We start from the raw sequence: 10,388 nt of genomic DNA, 5'->3' as shown, positions 1-10,388 counted from the left end.
CCCTCGTGATTGGTATGCAGGACTCACTCCAGGAGTAACGTGGGGGGGGGGGCGTTGCGAGCTTTCACTGCCTCTCTCCGGCACGATCCGCTCGCGCGTTAAAAGGGGGGCGCCTAAGCATCATGACTCATGGGCTCTTACTGGCTCTCTAGCCCTCACCCCCTGGCCATGACCCACGGCATCGTGACCTGTCATACCAGCAGCGGCTGAGCTCGCTCGAGGGCCGGGACCTGAGGATGTAGAGCATGAAGGAAAGTGCGGGGAAGAGGGAAGAAGCTCACGAGGACCTAACCCAGGAGCACCCCAGCTGCCGCCACGCAGGCCCGGCACCTCGCCGAAAACTACTCCAAACCTGCGAGATAAGTCACGCAAAAACTGAATCAACTCAGCGCTAAACCCTGGCCTACCGCAGCTCTGTCACGGCAACGTTGCATGCCTTTCTTGCCAAGTGGAGGCTGCTTGAGCGCTAAAGGGGACCTCCTGAGCATCACGACTCATGGGCTCTTACTGGACCTTGGTCCGATCACCTCCTGGCCTTGACCTCGGCATCGCGGCCTGGCATACCAGCGACGGCTGAAGCCGCCTGAGGACCAGGACCTGTCGGCGTAGAGCATCAAGCCCCCGTGAGGAAAGAAAGGGGGAGCTGAGCCGGGGCAGAACGCGCCTCGTTTCATGATAAGGATGTACAATTCACAAAAGAAATGTCAGGCGCCTTACATACCCCCATTGGGTGTCATTTCGATTCCACGCAGGGAACAAAAGGTGCTAAGGAGCGATAACTACGCGCGCCTCTGTAGGAGACGCCATCATCAACAGTGGGTCATCAGGCGCCGGCGCCAACCCCATCTAGATCACCAGCGCCGACGGCCTGATGCATCCGCCCTGCTCTGGGCGCGACGCAAGCTCAGGGGCTCGTAGCTGTCTTCGCTTGTCTCCGGAGTCGCATGAAGCTCGGCGGAGTCGCTGGACCCTCTGGCTCCTCCGCTGCTGCCTAAGGAGCTGCCGGGGAAGCGATTGGCAGGCCTGGTCCTCGCCACTCCGATGCCCCGGCCGCCTCCCTAGGGGCAGCATTCTAGCCGGCATCCTTCCGCGTCGAAGACCTTGAAGAACATCAAGGAGGCGCCATCGTATTCGAGATGGATTACGAGGGCACCCCCTGTCCGACAGACCTGGCGATCTCGCACCAGCCACGGGTCAGGAAGACCTTGCCTGGTGCGACGACCTCGACCTCCGCCTCGGTCGCGGGGGTGTTGCAATCGGCGTGCTGCAGCTAGAGCTCCCGAGGCCCCCTCGGCGGAATCTCGAAGGCGAAGGAGGGAGGAAGGCAAATCCAAGATCGAGGAGGCATGGCAGCGTGAAGGACAAGCTCGCGAGAAGAGCCCTCGGCATGGACTCCAAGCGGAATGATGCGCACCTCCGTAACTCGTCGGCGTCGACGGCGGCACCATCGGTGTCACTCGACGCCTTCTTCTCCAGGGCCCTCGATTCGAGCGTACAAGGGCAACGGAAACCCAGGCGGCAGCCGCTCGTACCAGGGCCTCGATGCCTCCTACCGAGCACCCTCATCGTGGCAGCAGGGGACTAGCCGCTTCTTTGGCGGAAGCGGGTCGGGACCCTCTCGGGGGGGCTTACCCTTCTCTTCTGCAGAAAACCAGCGGATCGGCGCCATTAGTGTAAGGTGGAGCAAGGGCGAGGAAGAAGAAGAAAGGGAGTAGCAGGAAGGAATTGACTGGAAGGGCTCGTGCCGTTCCGTACTTATAGCCGGAGGAGGCCAACCGTCGGCCACCATGATCGCAGGTAATCATGGCCCATTTTTGCATGCAGGGACATGTAAAGTCATGCGGCTGCCGAGGCGTCGCGGAGACACCCACGTCCAATCAATCGCCACACGGAGCCCAAGGCCGCAGGCTATTGGGGCCCGAGGTGCTTCGCACTTGCCCCTTCACTTCTCTTTTAAGCCAAGTCCGGGCGCGCCTTGGGCCCGGGGGCTACTGTCAATGTTCTGGGAATGGGGGTCCCCAGACATGCCTGCCTGCGGCCTGCGGCATGGCTCAAGCGGAGGCCCAGTGCAGCCCAACTTCATCAGCTCAAGCTCAAGACCCTCACGAGGGGCCAAGCCTCGCGGGGCGGACGACAGGAAGCTTCCTCAGGCGCAGCCTCGTCAGGCGGGCTCGCGAGGAGGCGGAGAGATCAAGGCAGGGTACCTCGCGAGGTGCCCATGACACAAGCCATGACGATCGAGACCAGGTGGGCGTAGGCCTGCGCAGTGTCCTTGTTTCCCTTTTGGTGCAAAGGGGGCATGCATAGGCCAAGGCATCAGGAAAAGGTTATCGTTTCGGTGCAACAAGACCAAGACCGGCGGAGCGGCAGGATGGAGGTCACCGTGGAGCCTAGGACGACATCATCATCAGAGTCTTTGGCAGTCGAAGACCAACTTTAGTCAGGATAAGTGTACTAGATGTTCCCCTTCAAAATGGCCAATTGTTGGTGCCCTTCCCGCTCATTATTTGGGAACAGGCCCAAGGCCTCCCTCTATAAATAGAGCTAGCCACCACCGAGTAAGGGGGATCCAGAATTTTGGGTAGACTAGAGGGAGAGAGGCGACTGAAGTCACCCAAGCAGTTCATCGCGCCAGATCAAGAACACCTCTCGCGAGGCTGTTCTTCGTTTGTATTTTTCATCAGCTCCTGAGACAATCCATCGCACCACACAGTTGAGTAGGGTATTACACCACAATGGTGGCCTGAACCAGTATAAACCTCGTGTCCCTTGTGTGTTCTTCTTTCTAGCCTAGATTCCTTGCGAGGCTTCGAGATGTGAGTTGGTAGGGGAAAGATCTTCGCGCGCACCCGAGAGTTCGAACCTCAAGGGTCTGCCGGAACCCGAAATCTGACACCGGGTGCCCGGGCCTTGGACCCCGGGTGCCCGGGCCTCCATCCTCCGGTGCCCCTGACCGGTCCGGGTGCCCGGCCGGTTCCACCCCGGGTGCCTGGACCCTGCCCCCGTGGCTACGCATTTTAGGGACATTTTAGTCCTTTGTACCCCCCTGTCCCTAATTTCGTCCCTAGCCTTTATATATTCATCTCCTAGACCATTTGGAAGGTTAGCAAAGTATTAGATTAAACATTGTGAGCTTTGCTCCTTGTATCCCCTCCTCTTTGGAGATCAAGCCCTCACCTAGGGAAGAATCCTTCAGATTGTCAAGGCCTCCTCTTGGAGAAGATCAACATCAAGACCTCACCTAGTGGGAAGAAATTACCTAGTGCTATTATCCTTGGATTGATCTTGTAATCTTGTGGATCTCATGTATGCTACTCTAGTGGATGTGATATTTGGGTTTGTTTGAGAGTTTTGTTTTTGGTGTTCTTAAGCTTTTCCTCCTTTTCCCCCCTCCAAGTGTGAAAAGATCCCACCTAGGGTTTGACCCTACAACCGTGTCCCTCGATTTTCACTACACCCTATGCACATTATGCTTGGATTGTCTTGCACTTGCATGTGTTTAGTCATATCATGTTCTTGGGTGTTGTGAATGACTCTTATGCCTACCATAGACCGTTTATTGAGATTCGTATGCATGCTTGCTATGACACTGAGGTAGATGCTTGTTCACTTGTCCCCCATATTAGCATCTTTACCTCACATTTACATGCTTGTTTCCATGATGTCCTTGATTGTGCTCAATTTATGTGCTTACATGACATGTCACAGTCCCGTGTCACACCACATGCTATACTTGATGACGACACTTGTTTGGTGAATCACCTCTTTAATGCTTGGTTTAGCACTTACGCTAACCACACTCATTTTTCCAAGTGTTTGTTATCTTTGCTACTTTTGTGGTAATCACAAGATGGTGCGACATTGTAGAGTGCCCATTTCGAGCTTCAACATGATGAGTACTTGGTGGTTGTCAACTTCTACACGACAACGCCTTCTCTTTCCCATGGTGATGAAGATCACGATCCGTGGACAGATCTCACCCAAGGGGGAGATGATGCGGAGCATCCCTCGCTCATCCCCATGGACTCTACTACAACTCGTCAAGCACCTCAAGGACCAATGACAAGAGCGCGTGCAAACATAGTCGAAACCGAGGTCACTTCTTTCCTCTCCGAGTTTCCTCCGGATTCACTTGAGAATGGGATTCTACCTCAAAGAGACGCATTGTGTTTTCTTAGGTACTTCGGAGATGATCGTGAGGAAGCATGGAGGGATCACCAAGTTCACCTAAAGATTCAAGCACGCACGAAGTCTATCGGGAAGGAGAAGAAGGAAGAAGGAAACGTGAAGAGGGAGAAGCCCTGTGCACCCCGGGTGCCCGACCGAGAAGGCCCCGATTGCCCGGCCCCTTGCTGGCGCTGGTGGCGGCCGCCCGGGTGTGCTACTTCTTGAGCTTGCGTTGGTTTTCCTCGAAGAGGAGAGGGTGATGCAGCAAAGTGTAGCGTAAGTATTTCCCTTAGTTTTGAGAACCAAGGTATCAATCCAGTAGGAGGCTCCTCAAAAGTCCCACGCACCTACACAAACAAACCGAGAACTCACAACCAACGCAATAAAGGGGTTGTCAATCCCTTCACGGCCACTTGCGAAAGTGAGATCTAATAAAGATAGTATGATAAGATAAATATCTTTTTGGTATTTTTGATATAGATGCAAAAAGTAAAGATGCAAATAAAAGTAGATGGAAAGCAAATATGATAAGAGATATACCCGGGGGACCATAGGTTTCACTAGAGGCTTCTCTCAAGATAGTATAAGTATTACGGTGGGTGAACAAATTACTGTCGAGCAATTGATAGAAAAGCGCATAGTTATGAGATTATCTAGGCATGATCATGTATATAGGCATCACTTCCATAACAAGTAGACCGACTCCTGCCTGCATCTACTACTATTACTCCACACATCAACCGCTATCCAGCATGCATCTAGAGTATTAAGTTCATAAGAACAGAGCAACGCATTAAGCAAGATGACATGATGTAGAGGGATAAACACATGCAATATGATATAAACCCCATCTTGTTATCCTCGATGGCAACAATACAATACGTGTCTTGCAACCCTTTCTATCGTTGGGTAAGAACACCGCAAGATTGAACCCAAAGCTAAACACTTCTCCCATGGCAAGAAAGATCAATCTAGTAGGCCAAACCAAACTGATAATTCGAAGAAACTTGCAAAGATAACTCAATCATACATAAAAGAATTCAGAGAAGATTCAAATATAATTCATAGATAAACTTGATCATAAACCCACAATTCATCGTATCTCGACAAACACACCGCAATAAGAGTTTACATCGAATAGATCTCCACAAGAGAGGGGGAGAACATTGTATTGAGATCCAAAAAGAGAGAAGAAGCCATCTAGCTAATAACTATGGACCCGTAGGTCTGTGGTAAACTACTCACAACTCATCGGAGGGGCAAGGATGTGGATGTAGAGACCCTCCATGGTTGCTTCCCCCTCTGGCAGAGTGCCGGCAAGGGCTCCAAGATGGGATCTCGCGGATATAGAAGGTTAGGGCGGTGGAAATTGTGTTTCGTGGTGCTCCTGGATGTTTTCGGGGTACGTAGGTATATATAGGAGGAAGAAGTACGTCGGTGGACGCCCGAGGGGCCCACGAGACAGGGGGCGCGCCCTACAGGGGGGCGCGCCCTCCTATCTCGTGGGGCCCTTGGAGCTTTCTTGACTTGCACTCCAGGCTCTCCGGATCAGATTTGTTCCAAAAATAACACTCCCGAAGGTTTCATTCCGTTTGGACTCCGTTTGATATTCCTTTTTGTCGAAATACTGAAATAGGCAAAAAAACAGCAATATGGGTTGGGCCTCCGGTTAGTAGGTTAGTCCCAAAAATGATATAAATGTGTAAAATAAAGCCCATAAACATCCAAAAGGGGTAATATAATAGCATGGAACAATCAAAAATTATAGATACGTTGGAGACGTATCAACCATCCTGCTCGTCCTCGAGTAGGTAAATGATAAAAAAGGAATTTTTGATGTGGAATGCTACCTAGCATAATTCATAATGTAATTTTCTTTATTGTGGCATGAATGTTCAGATCCAAATGAATAGAAAATAAAAGTTCATATTGACATAAGAAATAGTAATACTTCAAGCATACTAATCAAAGTAATCATGTCTTCTAAAAATAACATGGCTAAAGAAAGTTATCCCTACAAAATCATATAGTCTGGCTATGCTCTATCTTCATCACACAAAGTATTTAATCATGCACAACCCCGATGACAAGCCAAGCAATTGTTTCATACTTTAATAATCTCAAACTTTTTCAACTTTCATGCAATACATGAGCGTGAGCCATGGACATAGCACTATATGTGGAATAGAATGGTGGTTGTGGAGTAGACAAAAAGGAGAAGATAGTCTCACATCAACTAGGCGTATCAACGGGCTATGGAGATGCCCATTAATAGATATCAATGTGAGTGAGTAGGGATTGCCATGCAACGGATGCACTAGAGCTATAAATATATGAAAGCTCAACAAAAGAAACTAAGTGGGGTGCATCCAACTTGCTTGCTCACGAAGACCTAGGGCACTTTTGAGGAAGCCCATCATTGGAATATACAAGCCAAGTTCTATAATGAAAATTTCCCACTAGTATATGAAAGTGACAACATATGAGACTCTCTATCATGAAGATCATGGTGCTATTTTGAAGCACAAGTGTGGAAAAAGAGATAGTAGCATTATCCCTTCTCTCTTTTTCTCTCATTTTATTTTTTTCTTTCTTTTCTTTTTTCTTTTTCCTTTTTTTTCTTTGGCCTTCTCTTTTTTTGGCCTTTCTATTTTTTCTTTTCTTTTTTTTTACTTTTTGTAAAGTCCGAAGTTTCATCCCGACTTGTGAATCATAGTCTTCATCATCCTTTCCTCACTAGGACAATGCTCTAATAATGAAGATCATCACACTTTTATGGATTTACAACTCAAAGCTAGAACAAGATATGACTCTATATGAATGCCTCCGGCGATGTACCGGGATATGCAATGAATCAAGAGCGACATGTATGAAAATTATGAAGGTGGTCTTGCCACAAATACAATGTCAACTACATGATCATGCAAAAAGCAATATGACAAAAGTAACATGTGTCATATGAATGAAACGGTGGAAAGTTGCATGGCAATATATCTCGGAATGGTTATGGAAATACCATAATAGGTAGGTATGGTGGCTGTTTTGAGGAAGGAGTATGGTGGGTGTATGGCACCGGCGAAAGTTGCGCGGTACAAGAGAGGCTAGCAATGGTGGAAGGGTGAAAGAGTGCGTATAATCCATGGACTCAACATTAATCAAAAGAACTCATATACTTGTTGAAAAAAATTTAGAAGTCCTCAAAAACCATAGTACTATGCGCATGCTCCTAGGGGGATAGATTGGTAGGAAAAGACCATCGCTCGTCCCCGACCGCCACTCATAAGGATGCACAAGCCAAGTACACTTCATGTTTCAAATTTGTTACATAACTTTAACCACACGTGCATGCTACGGGATTTGCTAACTTCAACACAAGCATTCTTTGAATTCATAATCACCAAACTAGCATGACTTTAATATCACTACCTCCATATCTCAAAACAATTATCAAGTATCAAGTTGATCATAGCATCCAATTCACTTCCTATGATAGTTTTTATTATACCCAACTTGGATGCTCATCATTCTAGGACCAACTTTATGACCATAGCAAATACCATGCTGTTCTCAAAGACTCTCAAAATAATATAAGTGAAGCATGAGAGACTAGTAATTTCTTCAAAATTAAGACACCACCATGCTCTAAAAGATATAAGTGAAGCACTAGAGCAAAAACTATCAAGCTCAAAAGATATAAGTGAAGTACATAGAGTATTCTAGCAAATTCTAATCAAATAGGCTTCTCCCAAAAGGTGTGTACAGCAAGGATGATTGTGGTAAACTAAAAATCAAAGACTAATATAATACACGACGCTCCAAGCAAAACACATATCATGTGGCGAATAAAAATATAGCTCCAAGTAAAGTTACCAATGAACGAAGACGAAAGAGGGGATGCCTTCTCGGGGCATCCCCAAGCTTAGGATTTTGGCTATTCTTGAATACCTTGGGGTGCCATAAGCATCCCCAAGCTTAGGCTCTTGCCACCCTTTATTCCATAGTACATAAAAGCTTTACCCAAAACTTGAAAACTTCACAACACAAAAATCAACAGGAAATCTTATAAGCTCCGTTAGTGAAAGAAAACAAAACCACCACATAAGGTACTGCAATGAACTCATTATTTATTTAATTTGGTGTTAAACCTACTGTATTCCAACTTCTTTATGGTTTATAAACTAATTTACTAGCCATAGATGCATTGAAATAAGCAAACAACACACGAAAAACAGAATCTGACAAAAACAGAACACTCTGTAGCAATCTGTAACTAGCGCAAACTTCTGGAATTCTAAAAATCCTACCAAAATAGGAAGTCCTGGACAATTTTTCTATTGAACAGCATCAAAACGAATCAACGCAAAAGCACATTCCTGTGATTTAACAAAATTATATTCGAGCGTGCAAAGTTTCTGTTTTTCAGCAGAATCAAATCGACTATCATCATAGGTTATCATATAGGTTCTACTTGGCACAAACACTAATTAAAAGATCAAAACACATCTAAACATAAGGTAGATGCAAGATTTATTACTAAACAGGAGCAAAAACAAAAAACATAAAGAAAATTGGGTTGCCTCCCAACTAGTGCTATCGTTTAACGCCCCTAGCTAGGCATAAAAACAAAGATAGATCTAACGAGTGCCATCTTTGGCACTCGGAGAGGATGATCTCCTCTCTATGGCATTCATTCTTCTATTTAAGGTAAGCACATGGCCATTAATGGAAGAGGTAAGATTAAGGACGTTACGGAAGTTTGCCTCTACACTAGACTTCATCTCTTTAATAATTTCATTTTGATAAAAGCACAAGAGAGTAGTAGATTCAACCTTATCATTCATAGGGTGCCCAAATATGGTTTTCATTTTTTCATAAGTATCTATAGCATCCCTTTCAAGAAAACTTCCTTCAAAAATAGAATCTAAAACTTGTTTAAAAGAAGCGGGCAAGCCAATATAAAAACACTTTAAGTAAGCTTCAATTTGATATTGAGGCACATAGCTAGCACGAATCCTTAATAACCTATCCCAAGCATCTTTTAAAGACTCATCAAGTAAATAGCAAAAAATTCCAGAGTCATCCTCATCAAAATTATTTAAGCTCTCATTGGTGACCCCGCTGCGTCTTTCCATAGCATCATTATTCATGAGCTTAGAGAGGACAGAGGGATTGTCCAAGGCACTAGAGCTCGGGAGAAAACCCTTAGTTCTTTTTGATTCGGCCATGGCAACGGGAAGGCAAACGGAAAGGAGAGAAGGAGATTGGGAAAGAGAGGGTGAATAAAACAGCAAGGGTGAAGTGGGGGAGAGGAAAACGAGAGGCAAATGGCAAATAATGTAAATGCGAGGGAGATGGCTTCGTGATGGGTACTTGGTATGTCTTGACTTGAGCGAAGACCTCCCCGGCAACGGCGCTAGAAACCCTTCTTGCTACGTCTTGAGCTTGTGTTGGTTTTCCTCGAAGAGGAGAGGGTGCTGCAGCAAAGTGTTGCGTAAGTATTTCCCTCAGTTTTCAGAACCAAGGTATCAATCCAGTAGGAGGCTCCTCAAAAGTCCCACGCACCTACACAAACAAACTGAGAACTCATAACCAACGCAATAAAGGGGTTGTCAATCCCTTCACGGCCACTTGCGAAAGTGAGATCTAATAAAGATAGTATGAGAAGATAAATATATATTTGGTATTTTTGATATAGATGCAAAAAGTAAAGATGTAAATAAAAGTAGATGGAAAGCAAATATGATAAGAGATAGACCCGGGGAGGTTTCACTAGAGGCTTCTCTCAAGATAGCATAAGTATTATGGTGGGTGAACAAATTACTGTCGAGCAATTGATAGAAAAGCGCATAGTTATGAGATTATCTAGGCATGATCATGTATATAGGAATCACGTCCATAACAAGTAGACCGACTCCTGCCTGCATCTACTACTATTACTCCACACATCGACCGCTATCCAGCATGCATCTAGAGTATTAAGTTCATAAGAACAGAGCAATGCATTAAGCAAGATGACATGATGTAGAGGGATAAAAACATGCAATATGATATAAACCCCATCTTGTTATCCTCGATGGCAACAATACAATACGTGTCTTGCAACCCTTTCTGTCACTGGGTAAGAACACCGCAAGATTGAACCCAAATCTAAACACTTCTCCCATGGCAAGAAAGATAAATCTTGTAGGCCAAACCAAACTGATAATTGGAAGAGACTTGCA

Source organism: Triticum dicoccoides, chromosome 2B (genome assembly GCF_002162155.2).
Source record: "Triticum dicoccoides isolate Atlit2015 ecotype Zavitan chromosome 2B, WEW_v2.0, whole genome shotgun sequence".
NCBI lineage: Eukaryota > Viridiplantae > Streptophyta > Magnoliopsida > Poales > Poaceae > Triticum > Triticum dicoccoides.
The sequence above is the reverse complement of the archived record's forward strand: the minus strand, read 5'-3'. Positions refer to the sequence as shown.